We start from the raw sequence: 16,670 nt of genomic DNA on the forward strand, positions 1-16,670 counted from the left end.
TCATGGGTGTGTTGTTTGGTTACACACACAATTGTAGAGTAAGGGGTTCTGCACCTAAATTTAGGCATGGCTGCATCACATTTTCATTTGTGCAAATTGACATGCCTAAATTTAAGCCTGACCCCAAGGACTAACTTTAGGTGGAGTTTATAGGATAGCGCTTGGCGTTTTTATTTTCAGCACCATTTATAGAATCTAGCTCATGTGCCAGTATTCAAATCATTTGCATGCGTAATCAGCTGGTATATTAGTGCCCTCTTTATAGAGTTACCCTCATCAATTTAAGGAGGTTGGATTTGCCTTAAATGCACATTAAATATGTGAATTAGCTCTTTCTATGGCATACATTAGTTAACAAGAGAATGTAACATTTATAAAGTTAAGACATGTTGTTAATCATTATTACTGCTACTAAAGTTTATGGGACATTGTTTTCCTTATTACACTGTTTATGTGTCCAGAAGGCTTTTTTTTTCCTGTGCATAATTAGTAAGCAAATACTACGTGCTTGGGACCACCAAATAATGTTTATATGAGACACTCGTGCTAATCGTTTAATATCACCTGCGGTTGACTTAACAGAGCTCACTTAGGTAACTCCACATATGGTGTGAGTGCAATATAAAGGCAATATTGTCTCAAGCTGATTTCATCCCATTGGTTGCAAGAGATTAAAACTTCATTGGACCAAATAGGGCGTCTTAAACCAATCAAAGTAGAGGAAAGCTCTTTTTTGGGAGCAGCTTAATATCCAGAGGAAAACCTAATATGAAGATCTTTGCATCCTAATTTGCCGCTACCAAATCTTTCTTTCTTTTTTTTTTTGTTTTGTCCAGTAACTTGTTCATCTGTTTTCATTGCTTTTTCTGAGATGGGACCAGGGGTCATCAGGTTTTCCCCAGTCCTTTGGACTTCCAGTTCAATCTCCCAAGCTTCGTTCTGCCCTCCTCTGATAGAAAAACATCAATTTCAGCAGTGTGAGAATGCGTAGAGCAATTCCTACAATGCAACCAACATTGCTTCATTTGAGTTCCCTTTTTAGGCCATGCTGGTCATGTTTACTTTGTAAGAGGAAGTATGGTGGTGATTGTGAACAATGTATGGATCGCCATGGAAGCCTTGACATTGAATATCCGGAATTAGTTCAGCCTGTGAATCACAAGCATCAAATTGCCCACCCAGTTCCCTCTCCAACGCACCCATAAACTTAAAATAGACCAACTCCTCCCCCTTTAAATATTTATATGACTGTCCGATAGCCCCCTTCAATGAAGACATGAATTCACACGTTGTTATGAACCTCTCAACATTGTCATCACTACTCAGTAACCCATCCCTTATCATTATCAACTCTACCTTTAACATTTCCAGATTATCCCCAATCAGTTCTGTCACTGGGCGCTAAAAGTTAGTCAACTAAATGCATCCCGCTGCGTGCTAATTCTATAACGGCATCTGATCAAGATTCTGTGATAGAATGGTAGGGTAAGTCAGTATCTACACGTCTACATTAAAACACGCTCTCTTATGCCATGGCAATAGCAGGAGTAAACTACACGTCTAAATGTGGAACTTTTAAGGCCTGATTCTATAGACACACACCCTTTTCAGTTGTGCGACTCTCAAACTGCAAGCGGTACTTTATAGAACTTTTGATTTCCTAGACTTTTCAAGATTTTTGTGCCAAGTTCTATTTTTCTTTTGTGAATATTTTTGAAAGAAAAAAAAAAAAGGTCCAGTGGAAAAGCACCCAAAACAAACCATTGGGATGTATTGGGGAGGGGGCAGCATTCTTAGTAGACTGCCCACAAAGACATCCCAGCAGAGCATTGGAGCACCCTAGGGGGTACTGCAGTGGACTTCACATAAAAGGCCCCAGGTACACATTTCACTGTTACCCTCCAAAAGCCACCCAAAACCTACAGTACCCAACTGAGCTCCACGATACTAGCCCTTGGTTGCTGGTGTCACCTATATGTGGGTACAGTAGGTTTGGGATATGGGCCTGGGTCCCCTTCTGTACAGTACACTACACTGCACCAACCACTAGGCTACTCCATGGACTGGCCATAACATTTGAGGCTTTCAAAGAGGCTAGTATGTACTGTTTATTTCACATGTTAGGGGCGTGAGAGGAGGGTCAGTGACCACTGGGGGAGCAAGGGAGGGTCATGCCTTAATCCCTCCAGTGATTATCTGGTCATTTAGGGCACCTTTTTGTGACCTATATAGATCCAGAGTTAACATAGGGGAGGACGACACTAGGCATATAGGTGTGAGAAGATCTAGAGATATACTAAATAATGCTGTAGAGTACACTTGATAATGAATTTCTAAGTAAACAATCTGTCCTGCATCAACAGTAACAATAACCCCATACACACTTATAGAAATTTACACATTTTTAAATATAGTAGCTTTATCCTATAACTTAAACTTTGTCATTATAGTAAACTTGTGTCTGGTCAACATCTCAACACACATCGTAGTATCTGGCAAAATAATTGCCACAATGGCACATGTTCTTTAACGTTGCTTTATAAAAATATAAATTTCTTATAGCTTTATAAAAATATAAATTTCTTATAAAGCTGTATTAATAAAACAGGTAAAATACCTTTGCTGTTTAATTATGTAGCCCGAAAATGTAATATACAAAAAATATCAACCCTTGACACTGCACCATCATGCTGTTAATTTAAACATATATTTTGCATCCACATAAAGCCCCATAATCCCTCCTCTAAGAATGATATTAAAAAAAAAAAAAAAGACGCAGCAGAATTAGAAAAGGTTCAAAGAAGGGCAACCAAAATAATTAAGGGGAGTGAACTCCTCTGATATGGGGAAAGGCTTAAGAGGTTCGGACTCTTCAGCTTAGAGAAGAGATGGCTGAGGGGGGGGGGATGGGATAGAGTTCTAAGAAATTCTGAGTGGAGTAGAACAGGTAAACGTGAATTGATTGTTTATTCTTTCAAAAAGTATAAAGATTAGGGGACGCTCAATGAAGTTACATGGTAATACTTTTAAAATGAATAGATTGAAATAGTTTTTCCACTCAATGAATAGTTAAGCTCTGGAACTCGCTGCCGGAGAATGTAGCTTATCTGGGTTTAAAAAAAAGAGTTGGATAAGTTCCTGGAGGAAAAGTCTATAAACTGCTATTAAGATGGAGATGGGGAAAGCCACTATTTGTCCCTAGGGTTGGCAGCATGGAATCTTGTTACTCGGGATTCTGCCAGGCACTTGTGACATGGAATGGCCACTGCTGGAAGGATACTAGGCTAGATGGACCATCAGTCTGCCCCAATATGGCTTTTCTTATGTAATACAGACAAGGAGCATTTCCTCAGGAACTCACTATACAAACAAACAAACAAAAATCTGATTTAGGTATCATCACAGTAAAAACAAACACTCTGCAGTTTCAAGCTAATTGTGAAGTACCGGCAATGCCAAACCTAGAAAAATGACCCAATACTTATAGAGCTAATCTACCATAACAGCTCTAACTTACAGAGGTAAGTTACATCTTGCTAAAGACGTAAAAAGACTGGAAGTGGTGCAAAGAAAAGCCACAAAAATGGTATGGGATTTGCATTGCAAACCGTATGAGGAGAGACTTGCTGACCTGAACATGTATACCTCGGAGGAAAGGAGAAACAGGGGTGACATGATACCGACGTTCAAATATTTGAAAGCTATTAATCCGCAAACGAACCTTTCCCGCAGATGGGAAGGCGGTAGAACTAGAGGACATGAATTGAGGTTGAAGGGGGGCAGACTCAGGACTAATGTCAGGAAGTATTTTTTCATGGAGAGGGTGGTGAATATGTGGAATGCCCTCCTGTGGGAGGTGGTGGAGATGAAAATGATAATGGAATTCAAACATGCATGGAATAAAGGGAAATGGGACTTGATATACTGCCTTTCTGAGGTTTTTGCAACTACATTCAAAGCACTTTGCATATATTCAGGAGGGCTCACAATCTTCTAAGTTTGTACCTGAGGCAATGAAGGGTTAAGTGACTTGCCCAAGATGACAAGGAACAACAGCTGGATTTGAACTGGCCACCTCTGGATTGCAAGACTGGTGCTCTAACCACTAGGCCACTCCTCCACTAGCAACATTCCATCTATAATCTCAAATAGTAGCAACATTCCAGAATCTCAAAAAGTGGCAACATTCCATGTAGAATCTTCAATAGTAGCAACATTCCATATATTTAGATTTTGCTCAAACCTTTTTCAGTGGTAGCTCGAGGTGAGTTACATTCAGGTACTCTGGATATTTCTCTGTCCCAGGAGGGCTCACAATCTAAGTCTGTACCTGAGGCAATGGAGGGTTAAGTGACTTGCCCAAGATCACAAGGAGCAGCAGTGGGATTTGAACCGGCCACCTCTGGATTGCACGATCGGTGCTCTAACCACTAGGCCACTCCTCCATTGACAGTCACCCTGCTTCACTTCCTCATTTTAATATGGTTTAGGTTAGAGATCCACACTAAAATCCAAGCATGTTCTGTAACAACAGGTGTAAGTTAATTGGCTTGACAAGACAATCAGCATTGTTAACAGCATTTAACAAGCAATAATGTGCACTAATTAACAATAATTAGCATTTACACACACAACTCCCTAAGAGTATTCTGTAATGCACTGTGCCTAAACTTTAATAGGTGCAGGCAAAAAGGGGTGTGGTTATAGGAGGGGAAATGGGCATTTCAGAATCTACACGCATTGTTATAGAATATGGCCTTCTGCGCCTAAATCTATGCACTGGGACTTATGCCATATTTCTGTTGGTGTAAACAGCGATGCGTAGTTTTAGGCGCTGTGATATCAACTAAGCGTATTCTATATACTGCACCTAAATCAAGGCACCACTTATAGACTACGTTTAGGAAGAAATGTTTTCCCTGTGGATTTTCTAGATGCCATATGTAGAATCTGGTCTATTGGGGAAGGGGGGGGGGGGGGTTGAATGCTATATATGGTGCTCAAAATTTGGTGCTGTAAAAAATTGGTGCTAAGCACGATTCTGTCACGGGTGTACACCCTTTATAGCACTGCACTTAGCACCAATTTCAATACTTAATTTTGGGCGCCAGACTTAAGCCTGATGAAAGCTGATGTAAATGCTGGTGGTTAGGCATGAATATTCAGCACTTAGGGTCCCTTTCACGAAGCTGCATAGGTGCCTACGCACGCCCAATGCGCGTCAATTTGGAATTACCGCCTAGTACCCTGTGGCCCGAGTGGTAATTTCATTTTTTACATGCATCCGCTACGCACGCCAGAAAATAATTTTTCTTTTCTGGCACGCAGCGCTAACCAGGCGGTAAAAGGCATTCTGTGTGCGTAGACCATTAGCAGATAATGCGTGAGACCTTACTGCTAAGTCAATGGGTAGCGGTAAGGTCTCAGACCCAAAATGGACATGCACCAATTTTCATTTTGCCGTACATCCATTTTCAGCCAAAATAATAATAATAAGAAGAAAGCATTTTTGCAGGTGCGCTGAAAAACAGATCTGCGCGCGTCCAAAACATGCGCTTACACTAGCATAGGCCATTGTTCAGCACACCTTAGTAAAAGGACCCCTTAACCGGCCAAGTTTAGCGGTTAGAACAGGGCCGCATAAGTAGCAGGCCTGTCTTTAACCGCTAAAAACGTAACCGGTTAGCACTGAATATCGGATTAACCGGTTAACTTTGCAGCGGTTTAAAAAAACCCCTCCGGATATTCAATACCAGTTGCTGGAAACGGCCTGGCATTGAATATCCAGGTGTAAGGCCGGCGGCAGACAGCAAAAGCGCCACCGACCGAATATGGGGCCCCACTCAGTACTGCACAGCAACGGAGCTTAAGGTTTTCTTTGATGCTTTTCTCCATTAAAATGTAGACAAAACCAGGCACATTTAAACGTCTTCCTTTGTTTCTGGGAATTCAACAGTTCCGGCGTATTATAAATAAGGTCAGGAGTGGAAGTGGGGGAACCAGGGGGGGGGGGCACCTTATCTGATTTCATGTCACAGATAAGATAGCATTTCAGATTCTAATCTCAAGAGATGCTCGGACAAAGCTGTGCTCACAAGCCAATCCAGGTGGTGCTCCAGAGAAGACAGAAGAGCAAATAAATAACTCCCTGCAGCATCTGGTGAAGATATTTCAAGCAGCTGGGAGTTGACAGGTGAGAATAAAGAGAGGGAGAAAGCAAGTGGCATAAACAAAGAGGGAAAAAAAACCCTTGAAACATAGTTGAAGTATTGCAACTTTGTGGGAACACTGATTCCCAGGGTCTTAACAAAGCTGCTAATTGTGCCATCTTCGCTTACATATCAGCATATTTAGTTTTGGGGGTTTGATACACAATCCCTCGGATTCTGTACAGCGTGCCTAGAGATCCACGCTGAAATCCAGGCGTATTCTATAACAGCGTGCGTAACTTGATTGGTTTAACAAGATAATCAGCATGGGTAACAGCACTAATTGGTAATAGAATTTACGTGCACAACTCGCTAAGCGTATTCTGTAATGAACTGAGCCTAAATTCAAATGCGGTTCAAAAAGGGCATGGCCATAGGCGGGGAAATGGGTGCTTTATGGCGTTCCGAAATTTACACACGTAGTTACAGAATATGGCCCAGTGCGCCCAAATCTATGCGCGGGGATTTATGCCATGTTTTCGTTGGTGTAAATGGAGGCGCATAGTTTTACATGCTGCAATATCAACTAAGCGTATTTTATATATACCGCGCCTAAATCTAGGCTCTGCTTATAGAATACTCTTAGGCGGAAATGCTTACCGCACAGATTTTTTAGGTGCCTTCTGTAGAATCTGACCCAATGTGCTTAATCATTTCTTCAGACAGTGTTTTGATTTTTATTAGGTTCTTGATAACCCACCAAATTGAAAAAAAAATCAATAAAAATAGGGAAAAAAACGTAGAAAGGATCGCCATGTGAAAACAGGACAGGATACTCAATCACAACACAGACATACCCAAATTTAATTTTTAAAAGGATAAAAACAGTAAGTAAAAATTCTTAACCCTACATGCTTGGAGAAAAGGCGGCTGAGGGGAGATATGATAGAGGTCTATAAGATAATGAGTGGAATGGAACGGATCGATGTGGAGCGTCTGTTTACGCTTTCCAAAAATACTAGGACAAGAGGGCATACGATGAAGCTGCAGTGTGGTAAATTTAAAACGAAGTGGAGGAAATTTTGCTTCACCCAACGCACAGTTAAACTTTGGAATTCGCTGCTGGAAAAGATGTTTAAGGCGGTTAACTTAGCGGACTTCAAAAAAGGGTTGGACGGCTTCCTGGAGGAAAAAGCCATAGAATGTTATTGAATGGACGAGGGAATAATGCAGTATTTCTAGGATGGGTGGGACAAATTGCTTGTTCTTTTGGCCGCTGTCAGTGACAGGGTGCTGGGCTCAATGGACCCTTGGTCTGACCCAGCATGGCGATGCTTATGTACTTATGCTAGGCAGAATGCAGGTCAGCAAATTTGGGCAATTTTGTTCCAAATGTCAATTCAAAAAAATATGCCTTGAGAAGAGATTTAGGGGTCCTTTTACTAAGGCATTTAGACGCCTACGCGCATCTAACACACATGAATTTGGAACTACCGCCTAGCTACCGCGTACCCCAGGCGGTAATTCCATGTTTTCTACGCGTCCGATATATGCGGCAGAAAATATTTTTTTATTTTCTACCACGTGGCGCTAACCATGCAGTAATCGGCAGTGTACACGCGCTGACAATTACCGCCCAGTTAACGTGTGAGACCATACCGCTAAGTCAATAGGTGACGGTAAGGTCTCACGCCCAAAATGGACGTGCGGCAATTTTTATTTTGCTGCACGTCCTTTTTTTGGCCAAAAAAAAAAAGGCCTGTTTTGCAGGCGCACTGAAAAATGGACCTGCGCACATCCAATACATGCACCTACAACAGCGCAGGCCATTTTTCGGCACACCTTAGTAAAAGGACCCCTTAAATCTTACAAAAGAAAGTTCAGAGTGTAAATAGGGGGAGGCAGACTGTTCCAGAGAGAAGGTGCCAAGAAAAAAGCAAGCGGAGTGCTGGATGTGTTCAATTATAGCTGCTTTCTTCTGGGTTTCCCCTGTCTTAATGTGTAATTTCAGACTGTTACATTGGATATTTTTGTCAGTCACCTGGTTACAGATCAAGGACTTGCAATGCTTTTTGGAGAAGAAATACTCTTCAGTGAGCACATTCACGTGGTGACTGTGGAGGTATGTTTTTGATGCTGTTTGGAGATTAATGGGCTATTCTATCAACTTTAGTGTGCTTGTTAAGACCTCTTGTGCATGCTAAAAATAGCATGCTATGCAGGAACGTCTTAATGTGGATATTAAAGGAGTCTTAGAAGATGTTATCGTACAAACATGTATATATTTACTCCTGCAGATAAAGGAACATCATGTAGGACTACTACTACTACTACTTATCATTTCTATAGCTCTACTAGACGTATGCAGCACTGTACACTTGAACATGAAGAGACAGTCCCTGCTCGACAGAGCTTACAATCTAATTAGGACAGACAAACAGGACAAAGGGATAAGGACAAAGGGTAACAAGATTCCGGAATCCCAAAGAGTAGCAAGATTCCGGAACCCAAAGAATAGCAAGATTCTGGAATCCCAAAGACTACTACTACTACTACTTGTCATTTCTATAGCGCTACTAGACGTACGCAGCGCTGTACACTTGAACACGAAGAGACAGTCCCTGCTCGACAGAGCTTACAATCTAATTAGGACAGACAAACAGGACAAACAAGAGATAAGGGAATATTAAAGTGAGGATGATACAATAAGGGTTCTGGAAAAAGTGAATTAAATAATATTGCAGGAGTATATGATAATTATTGATTTTTTAATGAACGATGAAGATTTTTATAAGTAATTATGGCGCCCTTTTACAAAGGTGCGCTGAAAAATGGCCTGCGGTTGTGTAGACGTGTGTTTTGGACGAGCATAGAATCATTTTTCAGCACACCTGTAAAAAATTTCTTTTTTTTTTTAAATTTTGCCGAAAATGGACGTACGGCAAAATGAAAATTGCCACGTGTCCATTTTGGGTCTGAGACCTTAACGCCAGCCATTGATCTAGTGTTAAGGTCTCACGCGGTAACCGGGAGGTAATGGTCTATGCGTGTACAATGCTGTTTACCGCCCGTGCGCCAGAAAATAAAAATATTTTCTGGTGCGCATAGTGGACGCACATCAAAAATGAAACTACCGCAAGTGTCACACGGTAGCCCGACGGTAGCTCAAAATTGACACATGGACACACATAATAGGCGCCTACGTGGCTTAGTCAAAGAGCCCCTATGTTTTTATACTGATTATGCCTTGTTTGTTCTATATTTATTGCTTTTTTTTTAAATATTTTTATTGTTTTTCAAAAATACAGCAAACAAAAGAAAAAAAACAAGTTATACTATACAAGACAATGTTATACATTAAGCTGAGATCAAACATTAGGCAATACAGTTAGACAGCTGATAAAAGAAAGAGGTCGAAAGTTTTCCATTTCTGAGAACCAAAATTAGACCGAGGGATATCATTCACTGACAGTTGCTCATACTTCTTGTACAATAAGACCCAATTCCACCAAAGTATGACATTGACTGGTGAGTTATCTTTCCCATGCGATATTATTAATTTCAACGCAATAGAGACCAAGAAGTCAAAAAGCAGGTTATTGCTTTTAACTTATGTATGTGAACCTGCACTCCGCCTAGAACTTAGAATAGAGCAGATAATAAAATAATTAAAATAATTAAATCATATGCAACTGAGGTGTTACTTCACTTATGTTAAATAGTGTGGTATAGTCAAAGTCCCCTCTATTTTGCAACTACTTCATAAATGGCCACAATTTAAAACCTGCTTTGGACTGATGTTAATATGAGCCTGTTGTTTAGTGAGAGGAAACTATACTCAGTTCTCTTTGACTCCTCTTGCTCGCTTCCAGCTGGTATACAAGGAGGCCTGGCGTATAGGTATTGTTTGTCAGTGAAGAGTGGAGATATGGGAGATCTATTATGTCCTAGAAGGGAGGTCAAAGTAGAGCGTAGAATTCATGAGGAATAAAAATAGGCCAAAACCACACACACACCATATCTGTCTGCCATGGCGAAGGAAAATGCAACTTGCCAGCCAGGCCCAGCTGTTCTTTCTTCTGCTTTCTATCCACTTTTCTTTACAACTGTAGATTCTATTTGTGTATTTCATGCCTTTTTCAAAAATGTGAGAAAGTAAAGAGTGGGAATTATTTGCAGCTGGGTACTGTATTCCTCTTTACATGTTGGCAAACTGTTGAAAAGCCTAAATATATGTCATCTGTAATGCATAACTGTATATCTTCAGGAAAATTACATAAGAGCCTACTTATGTTTGTAGAAAGCTTTTTTTTTTTTACAGGCATAAATCCTTCTTAAAGAATTACCCCTTTAAGACAGTGGGTTCAGAACAGTTTTATGCTCGTTCGGAACACTTTCTCTTTTAACCCTCTCATGTGAATTGCACTAGATTCCCATTTCTTCCCAATCCCTCTGCACTGATAAGAAATTGCCAAGTACCAGGCTTAATTGTATACCCTTTACAGGATATCAGGGGGAACGAAGAGGATGAGAGAACTGAGCATGCTCAGTTTAGCATGCCCACCATAAGTAGAATGGGGAGAGAGAACTGAGCATGCTCAGTTTAGCATGCTCGCCTTAAGTAGAATGGGGAGAAAGAACTGAGCATGCTCAGTTTAGCATGCCTACCATAAGTAGAATGGGGAGAGAGAACTGAGCATGCTCAGTTTAGCATGCTCGCCTTAAGTAGAATGGGGAGAAAGAACTGAGCATGCTCAGTTTAGCATGCTCGCCTTAAGTAGACTGGGGAGAGAGAACTGAGCATGCTCAGTCTAGCATGCCTACCATAAGTAGAATGGGGAGAAAGAACTGAGCATGCTCAGTTTAGCATGCTCGCCTTAAGTAGAATGGGGAGAGAGAACTGAGCATGCTCAGTTTAGCATGCTCGCCTTAAGTAGACTGGGGAGAGAGAACTGAGCATGCTCAGTCTAGCATGCCCTCTGTCAGTAGTGTGTTCATGCTATTTAAGTAATGCATTTTTATGTTTCTGTCCATAAGAATATGATTGTTAAGTTGCTTTTTAAAGTGTCCATTACATTTTTTTGTGCAAGTTCATGATTTGTGCAGATTTTATTTCATAGGTGTTTAATCCCCTCCCCCTCAAAAGTGAAATACATTGGGGAGAGGAAGGGGCAAAGGGTTTGATCCCATGGTGGGGTCACGAATTTTAATTTTTTAAACTGCATAATTTCAAAAGATGAATTCACTGCACACCGGTTTTTCTTGCTTTGCCATCAGTTCTTCAGCTTTGGTCTACTGAACCATGTTTGTATCATTGCTAGAAGTATGTCCTTCCCCATTAGTAATATGGGATTTTTCTGCTTTAGCTTAATGATTTGGTAGTTATTGAAAGTCAGTGTCAGCTGATAAGAATGAAGACATTCTGCACTCAGTTTAAACTTCTCGTACTGACCTTTAAATGCATCCACTCTGCAGCCCCCCATTACCTCTCCACTCTCATCTCTCCCTACATTCCTCCCCTTGAACTCCGATCACTGGACAAATCTCTCTTGTCGTCCCCCTTCTCCTCCACTGCTAACTCCAGGCTTCGTTCCTTTTCACTCGCGGCACCTTATGCCTGGAATAGACTTCCTGGACTTATACGTCTAGCTCCATCTCTACCTGTTTTCAAATCTATGCTGAAAACCCACCTTTTCACTGCTGCTTTTTAGCTCCCATTACTTCCCTCACCCGTAACTGTCTGTCTGTATTATTTAGATTGTAAGCTCTTTTGAGCAGGGACTGTCTCTTTGTATCAGGTGTTCAGCGCTGCGTTCGTCTGGTAGCGCTATACAAATGCTAATAATAATAATAAGACACAAGAGAAGACCAATGAAACAAGCTATTTTATTTTGGGTTGGAAAACCAGAACAAAAAATGTGTGTGTACACCCACCCGTACCTGAAAACTGACCTTTTTATAGTTTTTTTCATGTGTCAATTCTGTTTTGTTTGTCAAAATGAAATTTATGACATTTTATGGCTATATATGCATTTGTAAGTATATGCACCAAGAAGATCCCAGTTACTTATCTGCATAATGCTCATAGGTGTCCGTAGGGGCTGTAATTTCAGCTGAGCAAGGTGAGTTGTCACGGACGTGCACATTTTAAAGAAACACTTGGGTATGCGCTATGCTTTAATTCTTTAAACTTGTGCACACAGTTTGATGCATAGGGGTGAATTCTATGTATGGCGCTGAAAAAAAAGCTATTCTATAAGCCTTGCTTAAAGTTAGGTTCAGTTTATAGAACAGCGCTTATGCCCGGGGATCGGGACTAACTTTAGATGTGGCCATTTGAACCAACTGAAATGTGGTGCAAAGGCACGCACCAAAATTGGTCATGTATCCCTCTTATTCTATATCAATGCGCATAAATTGAAGGAACGCCTCTGTTTCGCCCATGACCCTCCCATTTCTGCACCTTTTTTTTTTTTTACTTGTTTGTAAATTCTAATTAAATCTAATTAGTGCCAATAACTGATTGTTAAAAAGCCCATTATTTGTGCTAATGAACTCGTTATTTAATTAAACTGCATGCACAAATTAGATGCATGCCCACATTTGCGCACGCAATTGATGATTTCTATAGAATTAGGGGCTTTGCATGCAAGGTTGCACATGCAAATTACAGAATACTTCCAGATATGCACATAACTTAAGTGTTAAATTATTTGCTACTTGGTGTTAACCAATAATTTGTGCTTATTTGCAGTTACATGCGTAACTTCTCTTAGTCTGCAAAATCCAAAGGGGGTCTTTTACTAAGGCATGCTAGCATTTTTAGTGCACGCTAAAAATAGGTGCGTGCTAAATGCTAGAGATGCCAATGTATTCCTATGGGTATCTCTAGCATTTAGCGTGGGCTAAAAATGCTAGCGCGCCTTAGTAAAAGACCCCCGTGGAGGGGCAATTTCAAACGGGGCCAGCCATCTCTAAGGGCGCCCAGCTCCGAGGACGGCGCCGCAAAGGGGCAGGGCCAACCGTATTTTCGAACGAAATGGCTGGCCATCTTTTGTTTCGATAATACAGTTAGGGCCGGCCAAATGTCAGAGATGGCCGGGTTTGAGATGGCCGGCCTTGGTTTTTGCCGATAATAGAAACCGAGGCCGGCCATCTCAAACCCGATCAAATCCAAGGCATTTGGTCATGGGAGGGGCCAGCATTTGTAGTGCACTGGGCCCCCTGATATGCCAGGACACCAACCGGGCACCCTAGGGGGCACTTCTAAAAATTAAAAAAAACAACATTAAAATAGCTCCCAGGTGCATAGCTCCCTTACCTTGGGTGCTGACCCCCCCCCCCCCAATCCCCCCAAAAACCCACTCCCCACAATTCTACACCATTACCATAGCCCTTATGGGTGAAGGGGGCACCTACATGTGGGTACAGTGGGTTTTGGGGGGGGGGATTGGAGGGCTCCCATTTACCACCACAAGTGTAACAGGTAGGGGGGGATGGGCCTGGGTCCACCTGCCTGAAGTGCACTGCACTCACTAAAAACTGCTCCAGGGACCTGCATACTGCTGTCAGGGAGCTGGGTGTGACATTTGAGGCTGGCATAGAGGCTGGCAAAAAAAGTTTTTAAAGTTGTTTGGACTTCAAAACGGCCAAAGAGGGGGCTAGATGTACAGGCTCGGGAAATCTATTCCAGGCATGAGGTACAGCAAGATAAAAGGAACAGAGTCTGGAATTAGCAGTAGAGGAGAAGGGGACAGATAAGAGAGACTTATCAACGGAACGGAGTACCCAAGGGGGGCGTAGGGAGAGACAAGAGTGGAGAGGTACTGGGGAGCGGCAGAGTGAATGCACTTATAGGTCAATAAGAGAAGTTTGAATTGAATGCGGAAACGGATAAGGAGCCAGTGAAGTGACTTAAGGAGAGGGCTAATGTGAGCATAGCGACTTTGTCGGAAAATGAGTCGCGCAGGAGAGTTTTGGACTGATTGAAGAGGAGAGAGATGGCTAAGAGGGAGGCCGGTGAGAAGCAGGTTATAGTAATCACTAACCGGTTAATATCACCACAGACCATTAAATTCAAAGCCAGCTATTTTATGGGTGGTCCTTGGGCGGAGTCTGCACTTTTGCGGTTAAGGGTCGATATTCAGCACTTAACCTCAAATCAGACCGCATAAAAGTCAGCCTTCTCTTTATGTGGTGTCACAAAAACCTGGATATTTAATATCAGTGCCCAGACATGGCCTGGCATTGAATATCTGGGAATAACATCCACGGTCGTTAAAAAAAAAAAGTTCACTGCTACCTGAATATCGACCCCCTAATGCATTTGCACCATAGGGAAAGGGCAGGGGTCACGAGGAAAGTCAGTGCAAGAAGCAGGATTTGAACCTTGGCTTTCCTGGTTCTCAGCCCACGGCTCTAACCACTAAGGTCCTCCTCCTGGCTGACCTAATATCTTATTTATCCCCTAGAGTATGTGAGCTCTGTTGCAAATTTTAATTTCTTCCTTTTATTTATTTATGCAATTTTAAAATAAAGCACAAAATATCTCTTGCTACAGAAATACAGATAATAATATAAATAGTAAGCAACAACAAACTTAAATCAAGAAATACAATTCACACGTCCTTAGACCACAACTAGTGGAGAGGAGGAAGAATTAAGAAAACAGAAAGTTACCTGAAGTAAAAAAAAAAGGGGAAAGACTTAACAGACATACCCTCACATCTCGAACCAGGGCCGGTCCTAGGGTCTCTGGTGCCCCCCCCCTGCAGACTATCAGTTGGTGCCCCGCCCCACCCCGTCCCGTCTAGCATCTCCGCCCTCTTCTCTCCCCAACATCCCTCTTTTTCTTCCTGCCACCCTGCATGGTTTAAGCCTTTTTAAATTTACCTCCGTCCCAGCGGCCGCGTCATTTCAAAGCCTTGCTTGTCTCTAGCCTTCCCTCCCTTCGTGAGTTTGTTCCCTCAGAGTCCCGCCCTCGAGGAAAGAGGAAATGATGTCAGAAGGCGGGACTCTGAGGGAACAAACTCACGAAGGGAGGGAAGGCTAGAGACGGGCAAGGCTTTGAAATGATGCGGCCACTGGGACGGAGGTAAATAAAAGATTTAAACCCCCCAAAGGACGGTGCGGTATGGTGGCGCAGCGCCGCAGCAGCGCCCTTGAAGGCAGGCGCCCCCCTGCATGCTTACCCCGCTAACCGGGTTTGACCGGCCCTGTCTTGAACTAACAAATGCAAACTAAGGGGTTCTTTTACTAAGGTGCGCTGAAAAATGGCCTGCGCTAGTGTAGGCACTTGCTTTGGATGTGCACAGATCCATTTTTTTAACGCACCTTTTAAAATTTTGGCTAAAAATGGACGTGCGGCAAAATGAAAATTGGCAAATGTCCATTTTGGGTCTGAGACCTTACCGCCACCCATTGACTTAGCAGTAAGGTCTCACGCGTTAACCGGGCGGTCATGGTCTACGCGCATAGACAGCCTTTGACTGCCCAGTTAGCTCCATGCGCCGTAAAATAAAAATTATTTTCTGGTGCGCGTAGTGGATGCGCTTAAAAAATAAAATTACCACCAGGGCCATGCGGTAGCCTGGTGATAATTCCAAATAGACGTGCGTTGGGCGCACATAGGCGCCTACGCATCTTATTAGAAGGGCCCCTAAGACTGTACCATTTTCTTTTTCCGATCCAGAAAGGCCGCAAATTTTAATTTCATCTGCAATACTTGCCCCTGGTATCCCTTCCCCAGTGTCACTTATAAAGTCATTGGACTGGAGCTAGCACTAATTAATGTGGTACCCTGCTAGTCACTCTCCTGTCACCTGCGTGACCATACTGAGTTGCTCAATGAGTTTCTCAACCAATAAATTATTTTTGTTCCAACTCCCAGACCAAGTGCTTTTCTTATCAAACCTTCGAGTGTATTTCCATTGTGGACACTCTGAAAATCAGAATAGCCATGAAAGTTCAAAAGGGCCAGCTTGAAAGCAACTATTTTTTACCTATTAGTGAGCCTTGCTCCCTCCACTTACCTTGTTTCTGGGGGGAATTTTCACTGCAGTTGAGGTTATGTCACTTTCTTATCCATTCTCTAATGTAGTTATACTGGTACCTTCAGAAGTTGTACCATCAGATTTACTGGAAGTGCAGTAAATATGACACAAATAAGAAAGGCATTTTTACCTCACTCCAGTACTAAAAATGTATTAGGTGCCTCTGAAGAAAGTGGTCGAGGTAAAAGTCATAACTAAGTACTCTTCAACAGGCAATCAGTGGAAGTCTGATGCAGTGGTGATAGGAAGGAGATTTACGATTTTATCCAGCAAAGCAGCTAAGTTATCACATGCTTTTTTTGTAAGACCAATTTTGTATCACTCAACCTTAGGAAATATGAGTATCAAAAATGTAGTAGGATCTGATGTGTTCTGTGCACTTGGGGGAAAATTCTAGAAGTGGGTACCTTTAATAGGCGTTTAGAGGGTGCCTGGAAGGAGCCTATTCTATGAAGATACATAGGCACTT

The 16,670-nt window shown here is 42.1% G+C and overlaps 1 protein-coding gene across 1 annotated transcript in view; it reads left to right on the plus strand.

Moving 5' to 3' along the window:
• The window catches only part of CAMTA1 (calmodulin binding transcription activator 1), a 2,140,984-nt gene that overhangs the window by 1,440,569 nt on the left and 683,745 nt on the right, over positions 1-16,670 (plus strand). The window lies entirely within an intron of this gene.

The sequence above is a fragment of the Microcaecilia unicolor genome, chromosome 13 (assembly GCF_901765095.1).
Source record: "Microcaecilia unicolor chromosome 13, aMicUni1.1, whole genome shotgun sequence".
Classification (NCBI taxonomy): Eukaryota; Metazoa; Chordata; class Amphibia; order Gymnophiona; family Siphonopidae; genus Microcaecilia; species Microcaecilia unicolor.